The sequence below is a fragment of the Rissa tridactyla genome, chromosome 3 (genome assembly GCF_028500815.1).
Source record: "Rissa tridactyla isolate bRisTri1 chromosome 3, bRisTri1.patW.cur.20221130, whole genome shotgun sequence".
NCBI classification, from domain to species: domain Eukaryota; kingdom Metazoa; phylum Chordata; class Aves; order Charadriiformes; family Laridae; genus Rissa; species Rissa tridactyla.
The window spans coordinates 125,016,888-125,040,761 of NC_071468.1; the positions used below are offsets into that span (position 1 = coordinate 125,016,888).

General features: G+C 42.7%; 1 protein-coding gene across 21 annotated transcripts in view; it reads right to left on the minus strand.

The window, feature by feature from the left end:
• Positions 1 to 23,874, minus strand: part of HMBOX1 (homeobox containing 1) — a 130,757-nt gene that overhangs the window by 86,878 nt on the left and 20,005 nt on the right. The window lies entirely within an intron of this gene.

Here is a 23,874-nt window from a genome sequence, read left to right on the forward strand (position 1 = left end):
GAGCAGCTCCTGGTAAGCCTTACCTTCCCAGCTTAGAGCCCTTTATTCTTGAGAGATGTTCAGAGAGGCTGTTGTTTACCCCATGCTTTTAAAACTCCAGGTGCTGCATTCGTATCAAAACGTAAAGATAAATTCATCTGGGTGCCTGTACAAAAGTAGGACTAGTGTCCAAAATACTAAAGCTAATCTAGGACTCTCTAGCCCATTTTCCCAAAATAGGCCTATTAGGAAAAAAAAATAAAAAATAAAATAACAAAACCAACCGCTCTGCCATATGACTTGCGGATGTGTTATATTTGTGCCCTGGAAAGCAAGGTTAAGAACCTTCTCTAAGAACTGCCACCTCCTGAGCACACACCGTGGCTTGGCGATGTGCAGCCACCAGTTTCACGCTGCCATTGTACTGCAATGCAAAGAGAAGAGTCGGTTCTTAAGTCTCCAGGCTCCCATTTATTTAAATATCACTATTTTAAGTTAGTACATTGATCTCTACCTTGAGCATGGTCTTGTGCAGACCCTCAAGAAGGTGGGTAATATGTTCTTGTCAAGAATCATTGCTAAACAAGCAAGAAGCAAAGCTGTGGCTGCGTTTGCTGCAGCATCTGGGTTACCCTGAACTGATGTTTGCAAGGAGCACGCTGGCTCAGTTGCAAGGTAACAAGGCAGGAACTGTCGTGGCAGAGATCTTATCTTAAGGGACAGGCTGTGACCTTCTAATCACAGACTCAAAGAACGGCTGAGGTTGGAAGGGACCTCTGGAGGTCATTTTGTCCAACCTCCTGCCTCCCAGAGCTGTTTGCCCTAGACCATGTCCACGCAGCTTTGGAGTATCTCCAAGGTTGGAGACTCCACCACCTCTCTGGGCAACCTGTGCCAGCGAATCGAAGATCAGAGGGAGCGAGGAAGCATACTTTTCACAAACAAGAAGTCTTGAAGAAACTGCTCAGAAATTACCTCCAACCAAAGCTGTTTTCAGTCTTACCGCAACTGTGTTGGTTTACCAAACCCTTTACACTACAACCCAGCAGGAAAGCCACATTTTGGGATTACGGTGAGGGAACAGAGTAGCTTTTTGCCAAGCCTACAGCAAAAATTTTTGATGGGATCCTCTTCTTCCTCAGAACTCTTTTAACTGAAGGGAAACCACCAAAACAAGGCTTTTCCCCTTTAGAAGACACATGCCTCAGTCTTATGACAAAGCCACAGTTGGTACACTTAAAAAAGAAAGCAAGTAAATCATTGTTTCCACAACATGCCCTGCGGTAGATCTCCACACAACAATTAGTGAAGGAGTGCAGTCAACATTGTTTCTCTTTCCTTTTCCCTCTCCAACCCCACACAAGAGAAACCTCCTTACCCAAATTTAGTGGCATTGCCTAGAGCGCGAGCAGGAGGCCAGGCTCCCGTCTCAGGCGGATGAGCAACCGATCCGCTCTACAAAGACTGAGGTCACAAAATCACAAAGTTTCCCAAACCCACCCGAGGCTTCCAGAACGGCAGAAAAGTTCATCTGCGTTTCACTGGAAAGGACCCCAAGTTACTCCAGAAGTCCCAGAGACAGACAAAAAGCAATGCAGTCCCAGTAAAAGGACATAATTTAGTATTGCTTTGCCCTTAACGACAGCTGGAAAATCCAATGCTGTCACCAAGATACACCTGTAGACATGTTCCGGCAGAGAACCCCAGGTTAAATATTCAACACTGCTTACAAACGAGCTTCAGGTCTCAACGTACCAAGCACCTATGCAGTTGTATCTCCTGAATTTCAGTACTTTGTCCCCTCCAATCACATCTAAAAACTTGCCTAGAACCAATGACCAGACAAGAATTAACTTTTCTGGCTAAAATTACATGTGAATCTCGACAGCAGAAGACTGGCAGCAATGCACGCGGACTCATGGCTAGCAGCGATAGCTAACGGCTGCTACAAAGACCACTTCCGTAATGATCAAATAGGTTATCGTAACCCACATACATCAGTTTGAGCACTGAAACAGTTGAGGAAGAGCAAAATGGTCATTCACACGTGAGAGAGAATTTAAGGAGATGGTGACTCTCAGTCGGGGTGTTCAGTTCGAAATGTTTGATGCTGCATTAGAACACAGTAGAAGCTGTCATGAAGACAACATGGAAAAGCAGAGAGCTGAAGGAGCCATCCCATCCCAGCAAATTCCTACAGAGCCACAATGGACAAGACGTACCCTAAAGCAGCATGAAGATTTAAAGCACCTACATGCCAACGGCAGGGATTATACCTTGAACTCTGTGTATATGTACACCATAAGGCATATACGTTCATCTGGACAAAGCTGCAGATGGGAGATTGCCAAATCCTCGAGTCTAAGCCTGGGCCAAACATACAATAAATGAGAGGCTCATTCAAAAAAGATCCCAATTAACACTAATTACCTTGACAGTCTTCTGCTAGGAATACAGTGACACAGTAGCACTGGATATGCCAACTGAAACGAGATTCTACGTTGCCAAGTATAACGTCTGCATGCTGTGAGTACATCTCTATTGCAGAATATCATTAGATGTGAGGATCTCTGCCTACTAAGTCTATGGAGGTATGCTCACGTGCAGTCCATACCTATGTGGTTATGACCGTAATAATGCCCTTAGTTAAATTTCCCACCAAATGGAACCGCTCAAATGAATCACTATGCAGTATGCCATGGAAGAACTTGACCTCCTGAAGTGCCCCAGGTTTGCCATCTCCCTAGTCCAGCTAGCACTGAGTATCGGTTTTGGCACCCAGTTTGACTGCAACTTGGGTGCACCAGGATGCAGACCAAGAACACTATGCCCAACAGTGCACACTGGGAACAAAAGAAACTATCGCTATTATGGCTTCCAGATCTCAGTGGGGAGCTCACTCATGTTGGAGGAGAACCTGCCAGAGTTGCCCTGCACACCACACGTAGCAAGAGGTACCCAACTGAAGGAAAACCAGCACCAGAAGCGCAGCATCCTGCAGGTCCGAGATGGTCAGCAGTGCCTCCAGGACATCCATCTCATCCATAAAGCTTTGAAAAATCTAATCGCAGCATGCTAATAACTGGACATACAAAGATCAGAAAACATACTAGTTTTCTCAATGTCTAGAGAACCACTAACGAAGGCTACTAGAATCAGTGCTTAGAGAGCCTGGCTTTTGATCTTGCAGGTTTAGATAGCGTACCTAAAGCGAGTATAGTCTTTTAATAACAGGCCTTCCTCTTCAGCTGTCAATTCCACTCAGACCTGCAGCTTGCTCATCCCAAAGAGCACACAGACGTCCAACATGAAGACTAACACTCAGTTGCTAAGCAGGTCACGGCCAGTGACACGCAAGTTCAAGAGCACAAAAATGGGAGGTACTGCAAAAATGTACAACAGCCCCAAGAAAAGGGACCATTCATCGGCCTTGACAGGCAGAGACCTTCCTTCATCCATGACTCTCCAGGGAACCCCCACGCACTTTAGTAGATGCCACCAAACCTTCTTTAGCAGAATTCAGAAACTGTACTTGCCATCAGGTCACTTGACAGAGGGATATTAATTCAAGACAGGAGTACCACAAACCCTTTGGCAGGACAGAAAACTGCTACTCCCCAATCCTGTGCAAATATCAAGGTGCCCAATGGAAGATGCCCAAATGCAAGAGAGATGCATATTCAGCTGAAGAACCTACACCCAGTTGCTGATTTAAGAAAAGAAAACAGTAGTGTACCTGGCATGACTAGTACCAGGAACAAGCACAGAAGAGAAATAAGTAATGCCTTACGATCCTTTATTTTTGCATTGCTGTAGGGAACATGAAAGTATTGAGAGAAATGTGGTATCACTTCACAATAGCAACTGTATTGCATAAAATTTAAGAGAAGTATCATCTTTTTAAAAATAGGTTTTGGATTTAAGATCACTATCCCCTTTTCCCAAACAGTAATCTGATAACACGCTGCACAAACAGTAAACCAGTTAGGAACTTTACAAAACATTAAACGGTGTTCTGAAAAGCTCTGCAAGTTCTCAGTTATTTGTAGTAAAATAAGCATGCAAGCCTTTTCCATCCCCAAACAAACTTGCATAACATTGTGCCATAAAAGGAGACCATAAGCATGGCAGTCTCGCTCATGTCTGCCCTCTGCCTTATGACTGAAGGGAGGTCTGAGGGACAGCCGTAGGGCACCCATCTGTTGTCCACTTCAGAGTAGGATTAGCTATCAGAGAATCCACGGGTTCACCAGCAATGCTGGAACCGGGCTGGGATCTGGCAGATGCATCCTCGCCCCCACAGCAGATCAAACAAGTCTCCGTGCCCCTCTCCATCCCAGGCCCTTGTCAACTGGTTGCCCTTAAAAATATTGACCTGTGGCTCTGCCCTCCTTTTCTGCTCTCCCCTCGTCTTCCTCTCTGATGACCCAGGTGTTCATCAGTTCCGACTCTATTATCTATGTCAAGCAAACAGTCTGATCCAAGTTTTCTTTTTAGCACGCTTTGCCAGAAAACCCGTGGGGTTCCCTCACCCCTGCAGAGGTACATGGTTCAGCAGATGCGAGAGGAAGAGGGGAATCTTCTTTGTCCGAGGTAAAGCTGTACCCTGGCAGGTTTATTCCCAGGAGACTCCATCTTGTTTCTACCCACTGACTAGTTTAGAAGACACAGACACGACGACTAGCAGTGATGAAAACATTCTGGTTTTATTGGTGTTATGAAAATAAAATTTAAAAAGGGGGCACTTAGCAATATACTTTCACAATTTCAGAGTTCAAAAGGCTTCATTATGTGGAACAGCATGCTTGAAAAAGAACAATATCTGTCCAGGAGAAGGACATGTGTTTGTCTGAGGTGTTTTTCATGTGGTTGCTCATTGCCTGAATTCCATGATAACGGCATATGAAGGAGAGGAAGAGATCGGTAAACTACAGGCCTTACTGCTACAAGTGTACTCTGTACAGAAACCTCATCTACTCTCTTACGTGTACGTACAAATAAATAATTCCCGAACACCTATCAGAAGTGGCGCTATCATTGAAGCAAACATCACCTGGACGCCCAAGGAGGACATCCCAAGAGCAGGCACAGTTCCTCCCGCTATCTGTCCCTCCAGCCTAGACAGCACGCCCCAGGTGGGAGATCGCTCGCCAGCTCAGTATTATTCTCGCAAAGGCCTTCTCCTGCTTAACATATTAACAGGGATTTATAGGAGTGACTGTCTGGAACACTGCTTGACAATGCTAATAGCGGAGTTCCAAGAAATCAGTAGTTTGGCAATTAGAAATACAGCAATACATGCTGAAATATGTGCTCACGCTTGCTAAACCTGTAATCCAAGGGGTGGTTTTTTCTTGGTTTTTTTTGTTTTGGTTTTTTTTTTCCTCCCTCCCCATAATAAGTGGTTTAAATTTAGTAGGAATGATTCACTCGGTGCAGGTTTGCTTGCTTTATTTATTTAATTTTTTTTCTGCACTTGGAATCCATCTTGGATGACATCTAACAGGAAGACTGGAGGAGGGAGGCAGAATCTGGCTTTCCAAAGAAAAGCCAGCCCATTAAATGCCGTGTCGTCCATAATTTTGTCGTAACTTAAGTATCTCTACAACTTGGTAATTTCCTCCTGCAACAAACAGCAGATACCGGGCAGACACATACCCAATCAGTATTCTAGTGCTACTTTTGCTCTAGGCTGGGTTCAGGGCAAAAAAGGTGCATTCCCTGTGGTCTTAAGACATACCCATCCCCAGATGGTCTCGTCCGGCATCAGATCCGACTGCAGGAGCCTCCTGTGCTGCTCTCAACCCAACCGGGCTGAGCAGCACCTTTGCCTTGTATGAGCCAGGCTTGGGGGCAAGGATTACGTACCCGCTTGTGTATTATCCATAAAAAACCAAAAACGTCCCCCCTACTTTGAGGCTTTGATTGTGGAAGTCTCTAATTCTGCTGGTCTCACGCATAACTTTGGGGGCTTCTCCTAGAACCCATGATCCTTGCTGCAGACAGGGAGGAATTAAGCCAAGTTTAGTCGAGCTGCGCTGCCCAGCCAGCAGCGCAGGGGGAAGACAGGGCTGTTTAGCTTCTGTGCTCTACCTGCCACCAAAAAAGCAGCAGAAAGCCTTGACCACAGATGCAGGACTTTGGCAGGTGGCTTTTGACGCATGGAAGGTAACTGGGAAAGAGGTAGGCTGAAGAGCAGATGACAGCTTTGGGACAGCACCGTAGGACTCTTACGGCAAAACTTTGCTAAATATATCTGCAGTGCAAAGTAGGTGGGTCAGAACATACCTCCAAGAGAAATCCGTATTTGGAAGCATGGCCCAAGTGGCAAGCTGTATGTTCAAAGCGGGCATAAGCACAAGCGTAAGGGCTTTAAGCAAGAACACTTGAAGGATTTGGAGTTTCCCTCCCCCCCTCGCACATGCACATACACATTCAGACAGAAGCAGAGAGCAAGCCTGCAATGTAAAACACTCTTTAGGAAGCAGGCCAGAAAAATCAACAGATGCACAGAGAGGTGAAGTGGCCTCCAGTCTCAAATGAAATTATTTAGGAAGCTTGCAACCAAATTGCAACCATGAGCTACCAGGCTGCATCCGCCCACCTGCGACTGGGCTGAGGCCCAGCAACTCAGTCCACATGTGACATGCAAACCTGCTGAACTATGAATGGCGAGACGGCTATTTCCTGACAGCACAGTACTCTCAGAGCTATATAAAACAATACTCATTCCAACGTCAAGAATCCAATAAGATGAGGACAAAAAGTAGAAAAGAGGGAAGTTTTATTATGGAGAATTCTGAAAAACTGATGAATTTTGTTGGGCTGTGGCAGAGTTCTGCTGAATTCTCTTAGAGCAGGAAATCTGGCTTCAGCTGTGGGAATGTATTGGAAGTGTTGATAAAAGCCAAAATTGCAGAACATTTGGAAATGCATAATTTAGTAGAGGACATCCAGTACAGATTCATAAAAGGAAGGTCATGCCTGACAAATCTGCTGAAATCCTTTTTATTATACGACCAAATCGTTAGGTTAGACAAGAGTGAAACAGTGGACGTAACTTATCAGGATCTCAGGAAAGCATTTGATTTTGTACCACTCAGACTGACTTACAAACTCATAAAGCATCGCGCAGGGAAAAGGAATTGAAATGGATTAAAGAACATTTTAGGGATAAGAACAAAAGCAACGCAGTGAGCGGAAGGAGCCTGAAAGAGAGAGGTGTAAAGGTCAGTCTGATGCTAAACGGGTAAAAATGGGCTCAGCTATCATTTTAGAGGCAAGAATACCCGAGTCTGGTGACAGGACTGCAGAAGAGCGTTACTAGTGGTTGGTAAATCAGGAGGAAATCGGGTGCAGAAAGAGGGATGAGCGAGGCTCGGCATTTGACAGAAGGACATGGAAGGTGCTGCCCCAACCTGTGGGATTCACTTGCGCTAGAGCTGATGTGTGAAAGGACCTCCTGGCTGGGAATCTGCATTCATTTTAAAGAGAATTCAATAATTTTATGGTCATTAATAAAATCTGCAGCTATGCATGTTGTGGTAATGATATGGGTAATTAAATCTGAAGCTTCTGGGAATTAAGCTGATAGCCTGAAAGGGTCAAAAAGAAAACTCCTCTTGCACTTAATCAGAGGAATAGCTTTGCAAGCTGGATAGGTGCATTAATTGTCCAATACTGACCGCGACTTGACACACAATGCTACATCAATTGGACCTCCAGATTGATCCGGCTCAAGTCTCAGCAAAAATTACTAACATTTCATGTAGGACACACCAACAGAAAGAGTCTTTTTGGACCTGCATGAAACCAGTTTGGTTTGGTTAGCTCCTCTTAGAGAATTTTGCATGGACAAAAGAACTTCCACTTACTCTGAGACTTTTAACAGGCTGTTGGGTAATATCTTCTCCTGAAAACTGCCAATTATTCTCACTGCTGGCAGACTGGGGATGAGGTCTGTTGCTTGATGACGATGCAAGAAGTTTTTATCCTTGTCTTTTCTTTCCTAAGAGAGTAGCAAATCTTTACAGTGTCCTCATGAGCTGGGGTAAAATTCTCCACAGAGAACTGAGCCTCAGCAACACGCTACTTGGCTCAAGGTCACCCGCTATAAAGATGAGAACAGAATGTGGATCTTCTGATTCCTACTCCTGTGCTCTGAATACCAGGCCACAGTGCTGCTGCCACCACCTGTGGGGACAGCCTTTCAATCTTTAAGGCTGTCAAAACCCAGCAGCTTTTATGAGCACTGAAATTCACTTTAAATAAACTTCATTTTTAAAAAAAAAAAAAAAAAAAAGTTACAGGAGAACAGGTGGACTCCTGTGACACCAGAATTCTTCAATGCACAAAGAAGCTTTCATCTCGCTGTTCTACACGGCACCTTTAAATATTCTTCTACATAAAGGCATGATATGCAAGAGCAAAAGAATAACCGAGAAACAGTAATCCCTAACAGATCAACTGTGCTTTATCTACACAGATTCTGCTTTCATAAAAGCACAGAGGAAAGAGGGGGGGGAAAAAAGAAAAGTACATTCTTATTGTTTTCTGAAGCTTAAAATAACCACAAAGTGTGAAAAATCAAAGCTGCTCCATAGAACAACTAGGAAAAAAAAGTCTCACTGAGCATTTGCGAAAGACAGTAGATGGCAGAAGATGGAATTAGAGATACAGCGAGTGCTATGGTCACCACGCTTAGATCCTAAATTTGGTCTATGCTGAAACCAGTGTGGTTTAAATAGGAAGCATCTCCTAGAATGTATGTGCCCCATATATAATTATAGCTGTCGTTGGCAGCAAAGGCTACAGTTACGGCCACCATTACCTACTCTGTTTTCACTTGCTAACTTCTCTGAAAACTTTCTGTTTTCAAATGTAACGCAATTGAACGCAGGCAATTTCTACAGCGAACTTGCTAACTGTGAGAGACGGAAGGCAAAGGGATGGGAAGAATTAGAACAAATCATCTGTACTGAAGACAGGCAGAGTTGCCATCAATTTATTCTTGTAGCTGATTGATCCATGGAGTTTTTCCGCTTCCAGAAACAAGCAGAAAACGGATTATCCATCATAGCTGGTTTTGAACCAAGCAACATTTGTGCTTTGCTTTAACACAGGGTCCAGTCTGGTGCGAGGGGAAGCAGCAGGAAAGTGGCCAAAATGACAGCTAGCAAAACATTCATTTATTCCTCACCTTCGGGCATTTCATATTTTCCAGAGCGCTGAGCTGTTCCGTAACATCTACGGGCTGTTGAGCAATTTCCCCTTGCTCCCCAAACTAACCAGTGCCACATCCAGGGCTTGTGTGAACCCATTTTTTTTCCCCCTCCTCAATCTGTATTATCTGCTGGACTGACAATCTACAGAAATCTCAGAAAACCCCACAAACTCACCCCTAACCAAAACGCTTCCCAGCCACGAGACAGCTATTTTCTAAACCCTTTTTGCACAAGCGTTTTCTTGGAGCTGTTTTCCTGAGCAGAGCTCTCTGCCCTTTCATGCAGTCTCTCAAGGTACCCACTCGCTCCTGTCCAAACGGGTCAGGTACCTACAGCTCAAACAGCACTTCAAAAGAGATCGTCTCGGAGCAAGGCTGACTTGCCTTCAAAGCTGCAGACCACTCTGCTGTACAGCGATAACACCACGAACAGAAACCATCTGAAGAATTATTCCAGCCCTGACTTTCATCATTTCTAGACGTGGCTTTCTGTTGCTCTGTCTCCATGCTATACCCTGTATTTTCAAAGATCACGGAAGATTCTTAACAATTTACCATTCAGACCTCCGGAGGGGTTTTTATATTTATATATTTTTATACACACATACACATTTTATTTTGAAGCCAAATAAACGATACAGTGTCCATTAACCTCATCCCACTCAAAAAAAAGAGAAGCAGCTGCTGGAGAGAAACCCAGGACCCTGGCGGTTTTACACACGTGTAATTCAGATATGAATTAAAGTTACAATGGTTGCCAATTAAAAAAAAAAGCCGTAAGACTTTCTGTGGTGTGGATGCGTGCTTCTACCCCTTCTGTTGCCGGCCGCTGTGGTACCACAGATGAGCCGGCAGCATCCTCCCAAAACCTGCTTCAAGGCTGCATCACCACAGGTGGGAACCACACTTTCCCGGTACGTCCCGCTGCAACACAGACTGCTAACAAGTTTCTAACAGTTATAATTCAGAAAGATCCGTGCAATATCTCCTGTGTAGCGGTGACACTAACAACCGACAATACCAGCAATAAGCTACTGTTTAATTTACCCCTATTGCCCATGCTACAAGCTTCCCATTTTTAGGGCAATGACAGAAAACCCAAAGTTTTATAATTCACACATTACTTGCATTTTGATTCTGAACTTTTAGATAAGTTTCCTGGCATTCTGTAAGTGCATGGACGTTGCTCAGAGGGATATTCAACCAATTCACAGGTATACACACCGAAATCCAGATGGGAATGAGCATACAGCCTTTCCTATACATGCTTTTAGACCTATCACACTCATCATCTTACCATTTTCCTGTGCCCTGGATTGGTACTACCTTGGAAAGCTTCTCTTCCTACCTGAGAACTGAAAATTTTGACTCTAGTTACTCAACAGAAGTATCCAAGTTTGGAAACTGGATGGCCACCAGAGGACTGGAGGATATATAAATCAACACATCAGTCCTAAAATGTAAAAGCTACTGTTTAATGCAATATGCCAAAAATAAAATGTGAGTTCCTCTAGACGGTCTGCAACAGGCAATTATCTAAAAAACAATTTTTCACAAAGTTCTGCACATTCCTGCTGACTAACAATTCTGCTGCCAAGCACAGGAGACTGTAGGATGAATTTCTTTCTTTTTAGTTAGTTCTATGAATATTATCCAAAATACTGACTTAGATAAAGGGGTACTCTTAGCTTCATTTATTACTTAGATCTTTATGATTCTTTGCATCCAGTTGATAATGTACTGGCGCATTTATCTGTTATATAAATCTCTCTCCCCAGCCACACAAGGATACTATTTGTTAAGCCAGTTTAACCCCTGTTTAAATATGACTTACCATTGAAAACACCGCTAAATTCTCATGACTGAGGTTAGTCATAATTTAAAGAACTCCTGGACGACATTCAAAACTTACAGCAGTAAGACTGCTGCAAGATCCTCTAGAGAACAAAACAGGACAGCAGTCTTTCAAGGCGCTTGGAGACCATAAACTACATCCCTCCCTCCATTTCCACCTTTCTAAACAAGTATCTAATGCTTTTTTTTTTAGGATGTAAGCGAGCGCAAGATCACTGCATGCACTGGTTAGGAGTTCTGTCTCGTCTAGTAGCCAAAATAGATGGATCTTCCCAGATTCACCTTGTATTAAAAATATCTACTGTCTCTAGCTAAAGAGAATCAGAAGGGACGATATGTCCCTATAAGAAGATGCCAGTTATCAAATGGGCAAGGTATCTTAAAACAGTTATTTTAAAAGTGAAATCTTGGGGGGTGGGCATGGGGGGGTGGGGGACGGTACGCAACAGTGCGCTTGGTGAATTATCACGACAGAGTGTGCATGGTGTGACTCCAAGATGCCACTCATTCAGAGAGCACACAAAATCCTTTCAGGATCTTAGCAAGCCAACGGAGTGGGAGACGTTACGACCCAATATTACCTAAGCCTCAAACCTGGGCCTTTCCACTCTAGAAAATTACAATATTGTATTACTTAAACTGATCTAATTTCCTCCCTCATCTCTCTACAGCAACATAAAGATGCTCTTATTGCTATTCCTACAGAAACAGGGAAAGAAGTATATAGAAGTAAGTAATGCCTCACCACGTTGACACTGTCCTCTATGCAATATTACTATTCCAGTAGAAATCATCCTGCCCCTCCATCAACAGCGATGCAGCTAAACCTTTCAAACACAGGCCACCAACCCCATTCCAAAATCTGAAGGGGATGGTTTTACCCTGTCCCCTCTTGCTGGCATTAAGGTGCTTGGACTACCCATAATGAGCTCTACAAGAGAAGTACGATGCATACGGTGAACTGCCTGGGTCACTGGAGAAGGTTAATGACTAGAGAATGATGGCTGATTCCCTGCACTTCCCATTTAAGGACTTGGAAAAAATAGAAAAAAATAGCAGGATAACTTTAACAGTCTCTTCTTTTAGGACTTTTTTTAGAATCCAAATCAGAAAGTAAAAATCTTAGCCATTCTCCCACTTTCCTTAGCACAGCTGTTAGCATTTGCTCTTCTTTAAGCTCTGGTTCCTGGAGTCAGTTGATAGAAGGAACAGTGGAAAAAGAATAGCTGAGAAATGTGGAGTGAATAAATACATCTTATACCCTTAAGACAGAATCTACCCCTTCACTTTACTAAAACCTGATTTAATAACAGGGGTTTTTTGTATATTTGATGCTGTAAATAACAGCATCCGTTTATTTCAAAAGATTGTTCATGCCCAACACTTGGGAATATAAAGTTCATGGCAAAAAACCAAATAGGATTGGTCTAAAAAACTCTCTTAACCTGTAAAAAGAGAATTTGGAGCCATTCTTACCTATGACTGAGACTGACCAGTCACGAACCAGCAAGTGGCCTTGTTGAGACGAGCTGCACAGATGAGCTGCAGAAACCGGGCCAAGCAAAGCAGGCTTATGGGGAAAACTGGTAACAGAGAGATTTGGGCAAGGGCGGAGAAGGGACGCCTGATGGCCTGAACTTTGTCAGTCATCATACATGAAGCTGAAACCCTGAGCGTGTCTTCTGCCGCTTCTTCAACTGCAAGATAAAAGCCAAGTTTCTGCAAGGAGTGTTTTTACTGTAATCAGAGACTGGCTACTGGGCTAGTCTGACCGACAGTCTGACCCTGCAGGGATATTATGTTCTTAAACGTCCTGGGCACAATTTATGTACGGCCATTCCACAAGCCAGAGCGCGTGAATGTATTGTAAAACTCGGTACATCAGAAAAGACTCGCTCAACATCTACAAGGAGAAAACTGACACCATAAGTCAACATCCAGTTGGCCGGGGGAGAAGGAGGGATGACACACGCGCACATATAAATGCATTAGATCGCAGCCTCACAGCTGCTCTAAAGCAAGCCAGTAAGATTTACCTTTCATATTCTTAAAATGTTTTTATTTTTGAAATATAAGGCATGGAACTGCCCCATTTCTCACCAGCGGAAGCCAAACTTGAAATAACAAAACAGCCTTAAGTAGTTAACAGACTACAAACTCGCCACGATTTCCAGTCAGCATTACAGAGACTCGCAGAGTAACACTGTGTACCCATTAACTCCAAGTCCACAATTTGGCCAGAATTTGTTTTGCTGCATTGCAGCCAAATCACTTTTTGTGTCTGTCTTCCTCCTACGTGGGATTGCCTTAGCAGAACAGGATGCCAACGCTGAAAGCACTGACTGTCTCCGACTTCACCATCTTTGATTAAGAAGGCTCTTTTATTGCAGGATCACTTAGACTTTACAGATAACTGTTGCTGCATTGAGATGAACTTACTGGCAGGAAAAGCCTTCAGCAACTCAGGGAAGAGCAACCAGAATATTAAGCCTCCCCAAGTGAGTTATTCCAGAAGGCCAACGCAGTTAGAAATTATTTTCCTAACACCAACGTTTTGCTGAAAATTAGGTCGGCTATTTCTTGTACTCCCCGCAGCCGACACAAAAACCAGCTTATTCCTCATTTCCTTACAAAAAACTTTCACATCGGGTTTGAACAACTCTAGGCTAGTGGGTGGGTTATTAAAGGTTTCGCTTTAAACATCCTTGCCCTTTCCTTCTGCTGTAAAAATCCTCTCACAACTCACCTCTCCATCCTTTTACTGCTGCATTTTCGGCTTCTACTTTTCCCTCACAACTTCTTGTTTCCACTCCTGTTCCTGCCCCACATTCCCGTCCCGGTTTTGTTTGTCTCTCCAACTGAGCAAGGGAAAGAACGTCCTACAGCTGGTCAGGAACTGCCTCTCTGATGGCTGATTAACAGTAATCAAAGACCACAATCTGTATGTCTACTCCTATAACCACATTTCTGAGGGACCAGATATGTAACAGTATCAGGTGTTCCACAGCAACGGGCAAGAATTCCTCCAACTTTAATCAAGGCTGGCACATATCCCGAAGGATCCCTTTTCCATTTCATTTTACATCTAGCACTCTCTGTATTATGAATATGGGTAAATAGCAGTTACCACTTAATTTCTCTTTACCTTTTCATATTTCTACTCTGTCTCACCATTGTTTTTACTCCTAAATGGATGTTCCAATACTTATAAACTGGCTCAGGACGTTGCATCAGCCACCAACTTGTGCTCTGTATTCAGATACGAGCAAAGGTTTTTTGAGACAGAGAATTAAAAATCTAATCTATGATGTGGGACGTAAGCACCCAAGGATGTAACAGACATCTGTAGCTTACCATAAGGTCATATGTACCATGACTTCCTCCTTCCAGTTTTACAGATCTGAACAGCGACAGTACTTTGCATTCATATAAAGGCTATTTTCCCTCATCAGAAAAAAGTAAGTATTTTCTCACTTATTAAACAGAGCTTAAAGATCTGAACGAGCCTGGTAAAGGTATTGCTTTGTCATTTCCAGCAGCAGTCACTTAAGTGACGGAAGGTAAAGCTATTTATCATAGCATCACGGAGGAACACAAATGGCAGCAAATGAACGACCTGACAATACAGAATTCCAGTGAAACTGAGAGTGACAAAACGTTGGGACCTCACTTTTCGCCCTGATTTACAGTACAGCAAATGCAACAGCAGAGTGCTGGTAAATCAACACGGCGAGGCATTTGTTTTAAGGCAGTACAAAAGTAGAAAAGCACATTCTGGAGAATTAATTCTATTTTATTTTTCCTGGGAAAGGGAGAGGCCCTGCAGCATCTTCCAGCCAAACACTGACATAGTTTTCAGCAGAGCACGAACACTGTGCTGTAAGAAGTATCACAGGTTTGATAGTGTTGAGGGAGATGGGACAGTATCATCAGCTTCACCCAAAACTGTTGCTTTTCTTCCTAACGGGAAACATTTATGCAGTGCCTGAGAACCTAGAGCAATAAGCAAATAGTTAATTACTGAAGGATTTAAGGTGCTCTTTACAGCTGAGACTAAACTGTCATCATCCCATCAATTTTAATAAAATAAATGTAACAGAAAATCTAAACAGACCAATGTCTCTTGTCTGTTCTCATTCAATCTTCATTATAATTGCTCTACAGCTTCAACAAGGCTTGTGGTCTAGGAACAAAAAAAATAAAAGTGTGAACGACTTTTGTTTTTAATCACAGGAAAACAGAACTGCGTCTGCCTGCCTCGTTAGCTTTGCGAGTTTAAACAGTGACCAAACCACTTGAACTTGTCTGCGAGACACCCACATTCTATGCTAAAAATACTAATAAAAAAAAAAATCTGCTGTTAAATTCCTTTTGCGAAGAAATAAAAAATAAAAAAAAAAGAAAGCCAATATGTATTCCATGCTGAAAACGAGCTTAGTATATTTCTTCCACCTTGATTACCAACCCTAGATTGCATTCACAATCAAAAAAAAAAAATGCTAGGAAATTATTTGCATTCATATTAGATTTCATAAGAGAAGAGTAAAAAAATATTTTGGAATTACATTTTTAGGTTACTTTTTAAAAAGTTCTACTAAAATTTTGAACAACTATTCCAAAGCATAAGCTTACTATAGCATTTCATGTAAAATAGTTATTTATTCTTCTGGGGAGGCGAGGAAGGGAGGGAAATAAACGCAACTCCTGTACGGTACAGCAGAAGCACCTGGAAGGAGAGTCTCAAGAGCTAAACCGCTTTGCCCTCTTTTGCACATATAAGAAATATTTTGTTCCTTTTAGTTTATTCATCCAATTCAAATCAATGACTTGTTCATTCAAAAGCTGAATAACCAACTGGGAGTTTAAAAATTTAAAAAAAAAAAAAAGTGAAGCAGGAAAGCTTGTTTTCCTCTTCTAATCTGTGAATAATAAACGAGGTAAGAGAATAAGATCTGCCAGCTCTCAAACCTTTAAGGACATGGTATCCAGAAGCAGTTCAGTTCATTAACTGCAGATAATGCTTTCTTTGTTTAATGAAACAGTTTTAAAACGTAAAACATTTATGAGACCTTTTTGACATTTTTTTATTTAAAAGACAAAAGCTGTCTTTTTAAGATAGCTACATTTAACAACAAATCTCAAAACACTGAGTTTTTACATTCCGTTCCAATCCTCACCTACATCAAGCTTATTTGCCACTTCTAGAAAACGTAAATGTTAAAGAATTTAAATGAGGATTTGTTAAGTTGTGTACCTGCTTAAGGACATGTTCCTGCCCTGCTTACCCTACCAGTTAAGCATTCCCCCTCCTGCCCAAAGAAAGAAATTAAGAAATTAATTTAAGAGCTATACTTGTTTGCAAATAAACATGCTTCAAATACTTACCAGCCAATGAAAATCAACCTGTTTTTAGGAAAATAATGAAAGTACAACCCCAAAACAAGATTAAAATCAATGATTTAAATCAAAGCTTCCCTCTTGCTGATGTAAATCAAAGTGATTCAAATCACCAGTTTTGATCAATTCACTCATTTGCATAACCTTGATCGTTTATCCCTTAAAATGTCATCTAGGGGCCAAAGTTAGCTGGATATTTCTCTAAATCTCAATTTACCCAGCATAAATAAGGCTTTTGTGTTCTTATTTAAAAATTTATAAAATTCACCATCAACTAATGTATTTCCATAACTGATGTCTAATCATATTCGGGATGCTGAAGTGGTTTAAAAGACAAACGAATGCACATTCTGCAGTAATCCCAAGCAAAACTAGAAATATATTACAGCTGACAGTGGCTCTGTAGATACCCTTACTAACAAACAAGCAAACATGCTGATGGGACAAACAAGTGTTTACAAGATCCCCTCAGCCCATCAATTATCGTTAATACAGTTGGGTAGCCAGGGGCTATTGATCTACAGTGGTAAATTTTCACAGCATGCTGCTTTCCTGCATTGATCATTGGACCAAAGCGGGGATTAACATAGTGTAGGCTCTCCTTCATTAAAGAAAAACTGCCTTTTCTAAAGGGAACGAAAACATTAGCGAGAACCTACCAATCTCTGTGCTTGTGAAAGCTGGAATCATAGAATGGTTGAGGTTGGAAGGGATCTTAAAGATCATCCCGTTCCACCCCCCTGCCCTGGGCAGGGACACCTCCCGCCAGCCCAGGTTGCTCCAAGCCCCGGCCAACCTGGCCTTGAACCCCTCCAGGGATGGGGCAGCCACAGCTTCTCTGGGCAACCTGGGCCAGGGGCTCACCACCCTCACAGTGAAAAATTTCTTCCTAATATCTCATCTAAATCTCCCCTCTTTCAGTTTAAAACCTAACCGTAACCATTCCCCCTCATCCCATGGCTCCCCTCCCTGCTCCTGAGTCCCTCCCCAGCTTTCCTGGAGCCCCTTGAGGGACTGGCAGGGGCTGGAAGGTCTCCGCGGAGCCTTCTCTCCTCCAGGCTGAACCCCCCCAGCTCTCTCAGCCTGTCCTCCCAGCAGAGGGGCTCCAGCCCTTGGAGCATCTTCATGGTCTGCTGCTGGACCCATTCCAACAGGTCCATGTCCTTCTTGTGCTAAGGACAAACGAGAGTCTCCTTCCAGTTCTCCCTGGCCTGCATCGCTGTTTTCTGCATAAACTGTGACTTTCCTCAACGCTCAGACTCTTTACCTAAACTTTCAGGTGACTCTGATACTGTTCAAATCCTCTCATAAACCACCCTTCAAAATACCAACTCTTCACTCCATTGTTTCACCTCTCCTGCATCCTCTAATTCAAGGGACAACAGGGAAAGGAAATGCTGGAAAAGGGGGCAAGTGCATAAAGGAAACTTAGCGTGTCAGGATCACACAAATTAAATTTCAATTATTATCAAGCATGTTGTGACAGCACAGGAACCTGCTACTAAGAATATAGTGGATGCTTTGCATGCACAACATTTTACACAAACTACAGTTCTCAAAAATGAAGAGTAAACATTGAGTGCTTTTACCTTTTTTTTTTTATTATTATACACAAAAGCAAGATTGTCTCAAGTACCAAGCAGGATTGTCTCAAGTACCAAGCAGGTTTTTTTTAAAATGCAAACATTTTAAGGCAACAGCACAAAGCTAATAACTGTATCACGGTCATTTTGATCCAATTACAATACATTTTAAAGTCTTATGGTACTTTAAAGATTAAGCAGTGCTACAACTTCTCATATAAAGTTACCATTCTGCAAAGTTCTTGGTTAGAGAACGCATGAACCCGACTGTGTGAGCTTTTCCACTTGGGAGATTCAAAGTGGATTTAGCAGGATTACTAGCATACTTCAGCATTTTCAGGATCAGAGCTTAAATGGTATCTCCAACACACACACACACACACACACACACACACACACACACACAAAAGATGGAAAAAGGAATCTGTTCCTAAAAAAACCAGGAAGGTATCGGTCCTAAGTAGCTTTATGCTTTTGACTTCAAACTAAGAGGGAAGGAATAAAAACCAAAAGAGAGTTTTAACTAAATCTATGCATTTGTCCCTGCCCAGGGCAGGGGGCTGGAACTAGATGATCTTTAATGTCCCTTCCAACCCAAACCATTCTGTGATTCTGTGATTTATAATCTATGCATTTATCACTTCTTAGTAAAGAAAACAAAACACGCAATAGGAAAATACAGTATTTTTACATGACAAAACTCAGATCATAAAGGCATTTATTTGTTCCAAGATGGAACAATAAAGACAAACTGTATAAAATAGTAGATTATTATGCTGAGTCCTAAAAAGCCCTAGCTGGACAAACCAGCAAAGAAAAACCCTACTCAAAACCCCTGTATGTAGCAAAGCATCATTTTTCTCATTTTTAAAAATCAGACGGAGTTTAGCTCATTTCAGGAGAGCAAACAGTCCAGACCGAAGCAATAGGAAAAGTTAATATCCCAAAAGGAGAGACAAATAAGCTATTATGGCTGCATATAGACATTTTCTGCCTCAAGATCTCAGCAATTCATTCCCCAACACACTCAGAAAACTCGAGTTGCCATAAACTGATGCCCAGATTTGTTTCCCAACTTTTTTTTTTTTTTTTAACTCCTCACAATTTATTTTTAACTACCGCACAGAAGTTGCATCTGTTGAGAATGCTCATTTTGCAAAGTGAGCTCCTGCTCTAGCGATTGCAGGGCGACTTTCCCGTCTTGCCTTCAGTGGAGTTCAAACCATTTCTTATTCTTTACGCACTAATTCCAATTTTAGCATCTACAGACTGTGGCTCTGCCATCCGGCTCAAGGCCCACTGCTTTGTCAGTAAAAGGACATGCTGCTGCCATCTTTAATGTCTCACGTGAGCTTGGAAGAGGGATTTAGTACAAGTAGATGGTCTATGTTTAACTTGCATTTAAAGCCTTTAAAAGTTAAAGGAGTGCTATGAACGATGCCAGGGCAAGCATTATCAAAAAAGATAAACAAGCTCAAAATAGCCAGCAAGAGAGCCCTGTTACACAGCAAGCATCCTCCCCTGAATGTATATCCTTCAACAGAAGCCATTTAGGCAGCTCCTTTCCAACAATCTTCCAGAGACTCATCCTAAAAACTTCGGGGCAGGTACAACAAAAAAGCCAAACCAAATCCCATCATTTAAACAGCTGAAGGACTTCACGTAGACATCCTCTTAAGAGGAGAGCTCATTTTTGCAGCAGGGGAGGCTTAGACTGGATATTAGGAAAATTTTTTACACTGGAAGTGTTATTAAGCATTGGAACAGGCTGCCCAGGGAAGCGGTGGAATCGTCATCTCTTGAGGTATTTAGAAGATGGGTAGACATAGTGCTTGGAGATACAGTTTAGTGATGGTTTTTGTCACAGTTGGGTTGATGGTTGGACTCACTGATCTGAAAGGTCCCCCCCAACCCAGGCAATTCTATGAGTCTATGATTTTAAGCACATTACTTACGGTCACTTCTTTTCTGAGTCCAGACTTGCAGGTGATGAATATACACTCTCAGGAGTAGGGTTTCCCCCCCCTCCCCCGAAGGAAAAGCCCCTAGACTGGACTCAAAGCTGGAAAGCACTTTGATCGTAGTCTCCAGCAGGGGACACGGCAGCTCCAGGACAGCGTCACTTCGTTCCTTGTCCCCAGCCCCATGTACCACTGAAGGGCTGATCATGGGTGAGGGGCCAAATTGGGGATGGGAAGCCCCAGAGCAGAGCCCGTAGTGCTGGTCTGTGCATGCACAAGATCCCCAGGCAGCAGAAGAGATTGGAGAGTACCCTCTCCATCCCGCATTCCGCTCCAGGATATTTGACGGGGCCGGGTCTGCCGTTACACATCCCCTTCGTTTCCCAAACACAGCTGCAACACCCGCACGCAAAGGTGCATCTGCAACACTGCAGAGTCATGCAGATTAAAAATAAAAAGCTTTAAAATTACTTTCCAATTTAAAATAATTTAAGTGAGCCAAATGAGTAAGATGCATATTTTGCAAAAATTTTCCAAGGGAAAGAGAATATCAAGGCAGTGAACTGGTGGAAGTCACTTAGTAAGCACTGGGAACTAGTGTCTGATTAAGTGCCAACCCATCTTTCAAGCACTATCCTTGTCTGCAAGAACAAAGGAACAAATATTTTCTTTTTACTTTGCTTATTTAGCTCAGTTCAATGACTACTGCTTTCAAAGTTGAGAAATCAGCTGGGAATTCAGAAAGCAGGAAAAACAGTTTCTCGCTTTAAATGAGGAATAAGAATAAGGTAAGTTGATGAGCTCTGCCAGCTTTATGTTTTTGAAGGACAAGGTAACCAGAAATTTAGTGAAATTTACCTTATCCAGACAAGAGTCACTGTATTTAATACGTGTATTTTAAAAGAAAAACTGTATTTTGACACAAGTGTAACACAGCCATAACATCGAGTAAACCCACACTTTCAACTGAATTCCAGTTTCCATCCAAATGTAGCTTGACATTATTTGTAAATAAGAATCAGCTGGGAAATATGCTGAGAATTAACTATTTTCTAATTTGGCATGTAATAAATGTGTAGGAAGTAATGTAATTGCCTAGGTTACTTCTTGACACCTGCCAGAAAACTATGAAGTTATCAGCAGAACCTAAGAAATATATGAGCAAAACTAAAGATCAGTTATTCAAACCAAAGTTTCCTGCCTGCTATTTAAACCACTTTGATTTAAATCGATCCACTTGCTGCAGCGTTAACTTTGATGATCGATACATACAACCACCCACCCTCTGAAGCCATATTTAAGTTAACACAGTGTCTATACAACGCACTTCTCGGGGCTAAGAGAACTTCTGGGATGTATCTAATGGATCTTTCACCTATCTGGGAGGCTGTCCTATTCCTGCTCTGAGCCGCTAAGGGAAGCGGAGCAAAGGAAATTCTGGGAGAAGACAACAGGAAGAGCAGAGGCATTTGGGCAGTTTAGCCAGCGCCTGTTCTGAGCGGGTTATCATAGAATCACCGAATGGTTTGGGTTGGAAGGGACCTTCTGTCCCTTCCAACTGATCATCCCGTTCCACCCCCCTGCCCTGGGCAGGGACACCTCCCGCCAGACCAGGTTGCTCCAAGCCCCGGCCAACCTGGCCTTGAACCCCTCCAGGGATGGGGCAGCCACAGCTTCTCTGGGCAACCTGGGCCAGGGGCTCACCACCCTCACAGAAAAGAATTTCTCCCTCATATCTCATCAAAATCTCCCCTCTTTCAGTTTAAAACCATTATCCCTTGTCCTATCGCTACACCCCCTCAAAAAGAGTCCCTCCCCATCTCTCCTGTAGGCCCTTTAGGTACTGGAAGGACGTTATAAGGTCTCCCCGGAGCCCTGTCTTCTCCAGGCTGAACACCCCCAACTCTCTCAGCCTGTTAGTAAGAGCAGAGACAAGAGAACAGTTTCCTTTGTCTCTCCTTTTCAAGTTGATGGAGAGAGAAGTCCTCTACAGGCAATTCAAAACAGGAGCCTAATTGCAGATCCTACTAGTTGCTCCCTGGAGAAACTTCTCTCCATCTTCTAAGAGGCTAAAGCCAGTCTTTGTGGACACACAGCGATAAGCTAGCTAGAAAGCATTGCCACCACTGCACTTCTACAAGCAGGAGCCAAGGGGCACCACTCAAGTCCAAGGTCCTGCCTGTATTTGGAGGAAGGAGTGCTACCTGTGGTTTGAGCTGGCTAGATTTAAAGCCTCTGGACCAGATTTGGCTGTTCAGACCAACAGTTCGCATGAATTTCACATGTTTAACATTCACACACACACTCACCCATCCTTTAGGAAAAGGCACACAAACTAAAAACAAACCACCTTTTCTTCCACTTTCTAAAAATGCAAACTTGAAGAAGCTTTGGCTATTGGCTTTGTATCACACAGGATATAAAGAAAATGCTCAAACAGGTGTAGTAAGTTGCTTACGAACTACTAAACTGTACTTTGAGCAGGCAAAAGTTGGTCACTCCCACTGTAGAGAGCAGCAGAAGCAATGTCACAGAATGATGGGGCTTGGAAGGGACCTCTGGAGATCACCTAGTCCAAATCCCCTGCCGGAACAGGTCAAAACTTACAAGTAAAGATTTACTCACTGACAAGAAGTAGGGATGGTTTTAGTCCCAATGAGGAAGATGATATTTCATGTCAGACCTATTGAAGACATCAAAATAAGCTGTCAACACCACCAAGCCAACAGACACCTTGAGCGCCAAATCTGTCCAGCAGCCACACTGGCAAACAGAAAGTGGACGAACAACTTGAACTTCGGCCAAACAGCTGTTCCAGAGAGTTTTACTTTAAAACAAAAGACCAGTAATGTACAACCTTCCCACCTATACCTGACTAAATATGAAGCAGCAGATCCTACGGTCTTACACAGGTAAGGATTAAACCACACCTCAGAGCAATTTAAATAAATCTGCAGAACCCGAGTGTCACTTCGAGTGTCTTACGCCATTTAATCTTAAATTAGCTCCCTATCAGCTTAAATTTGTCTCTCCACATGTAGGAACTCCTTTAAGCACAGCAAGGCAACACCCACAAATTGACCTCTAACCACAACCACGCCTGTAACTAAATGAGATTTATACCTGGTTGTAGTTTTACCCGTTGTAAATTACACACATAAACAAACACAAATTGTATGTACATACAAATGCATTTCTGGGTATATAAATACGAAAACAAACCACCACTTGGTGCTCCCAATCTAAAAGCTTCTCCCAGCCATTCAATAAACCTTACAACCAGAGCCAGACACACTTTATGTTTTTATAAAGTCTGCAACTAAACCTTAAAATAAATAATAAAAAAGGTCGTAATACATCATCCTGACATCAAATCAGCAGATTGGGATTTCAGTATATCAAAGTGATGGATACAGACTTGTTTTAAGTATGGTTTAGTCTGCATTATTGCTGTTGCCTTTTAGGCTATTGCCTTTCCAAGTTGTTCCAAATAAGAGCAACAGTCTTATTTTCCTTCAACTGCCTGGATCTGCGAGTCAGAGCAGGTAGTCCAGCAAAAAGAAAAAAAATTGCCCACAAAAAATGATGACTAGGGAAGCAACAGGACAGCGCGTGCTAGAAAACACAACTTCTTGTTTTTCCGCATTTTCTCTTGCTTGCCAGGTGATCTAGTAACCACTCTTTGATGAATCAGGAGTTAAGCCCCTCTCATGAGCAAAATCCTTCCTAATAAACCCCCAGTCACCATCCCACCTCTCCGTTCACTGCTGATCACCTCTGCTGTTTCACCCTGCCACGGTTTCTGGCTGCTGGAGCACTATTACCCAGGCCCCACTGCCTATGACGGACCACGTCCAGTCCTCCCAGTATATTCCCA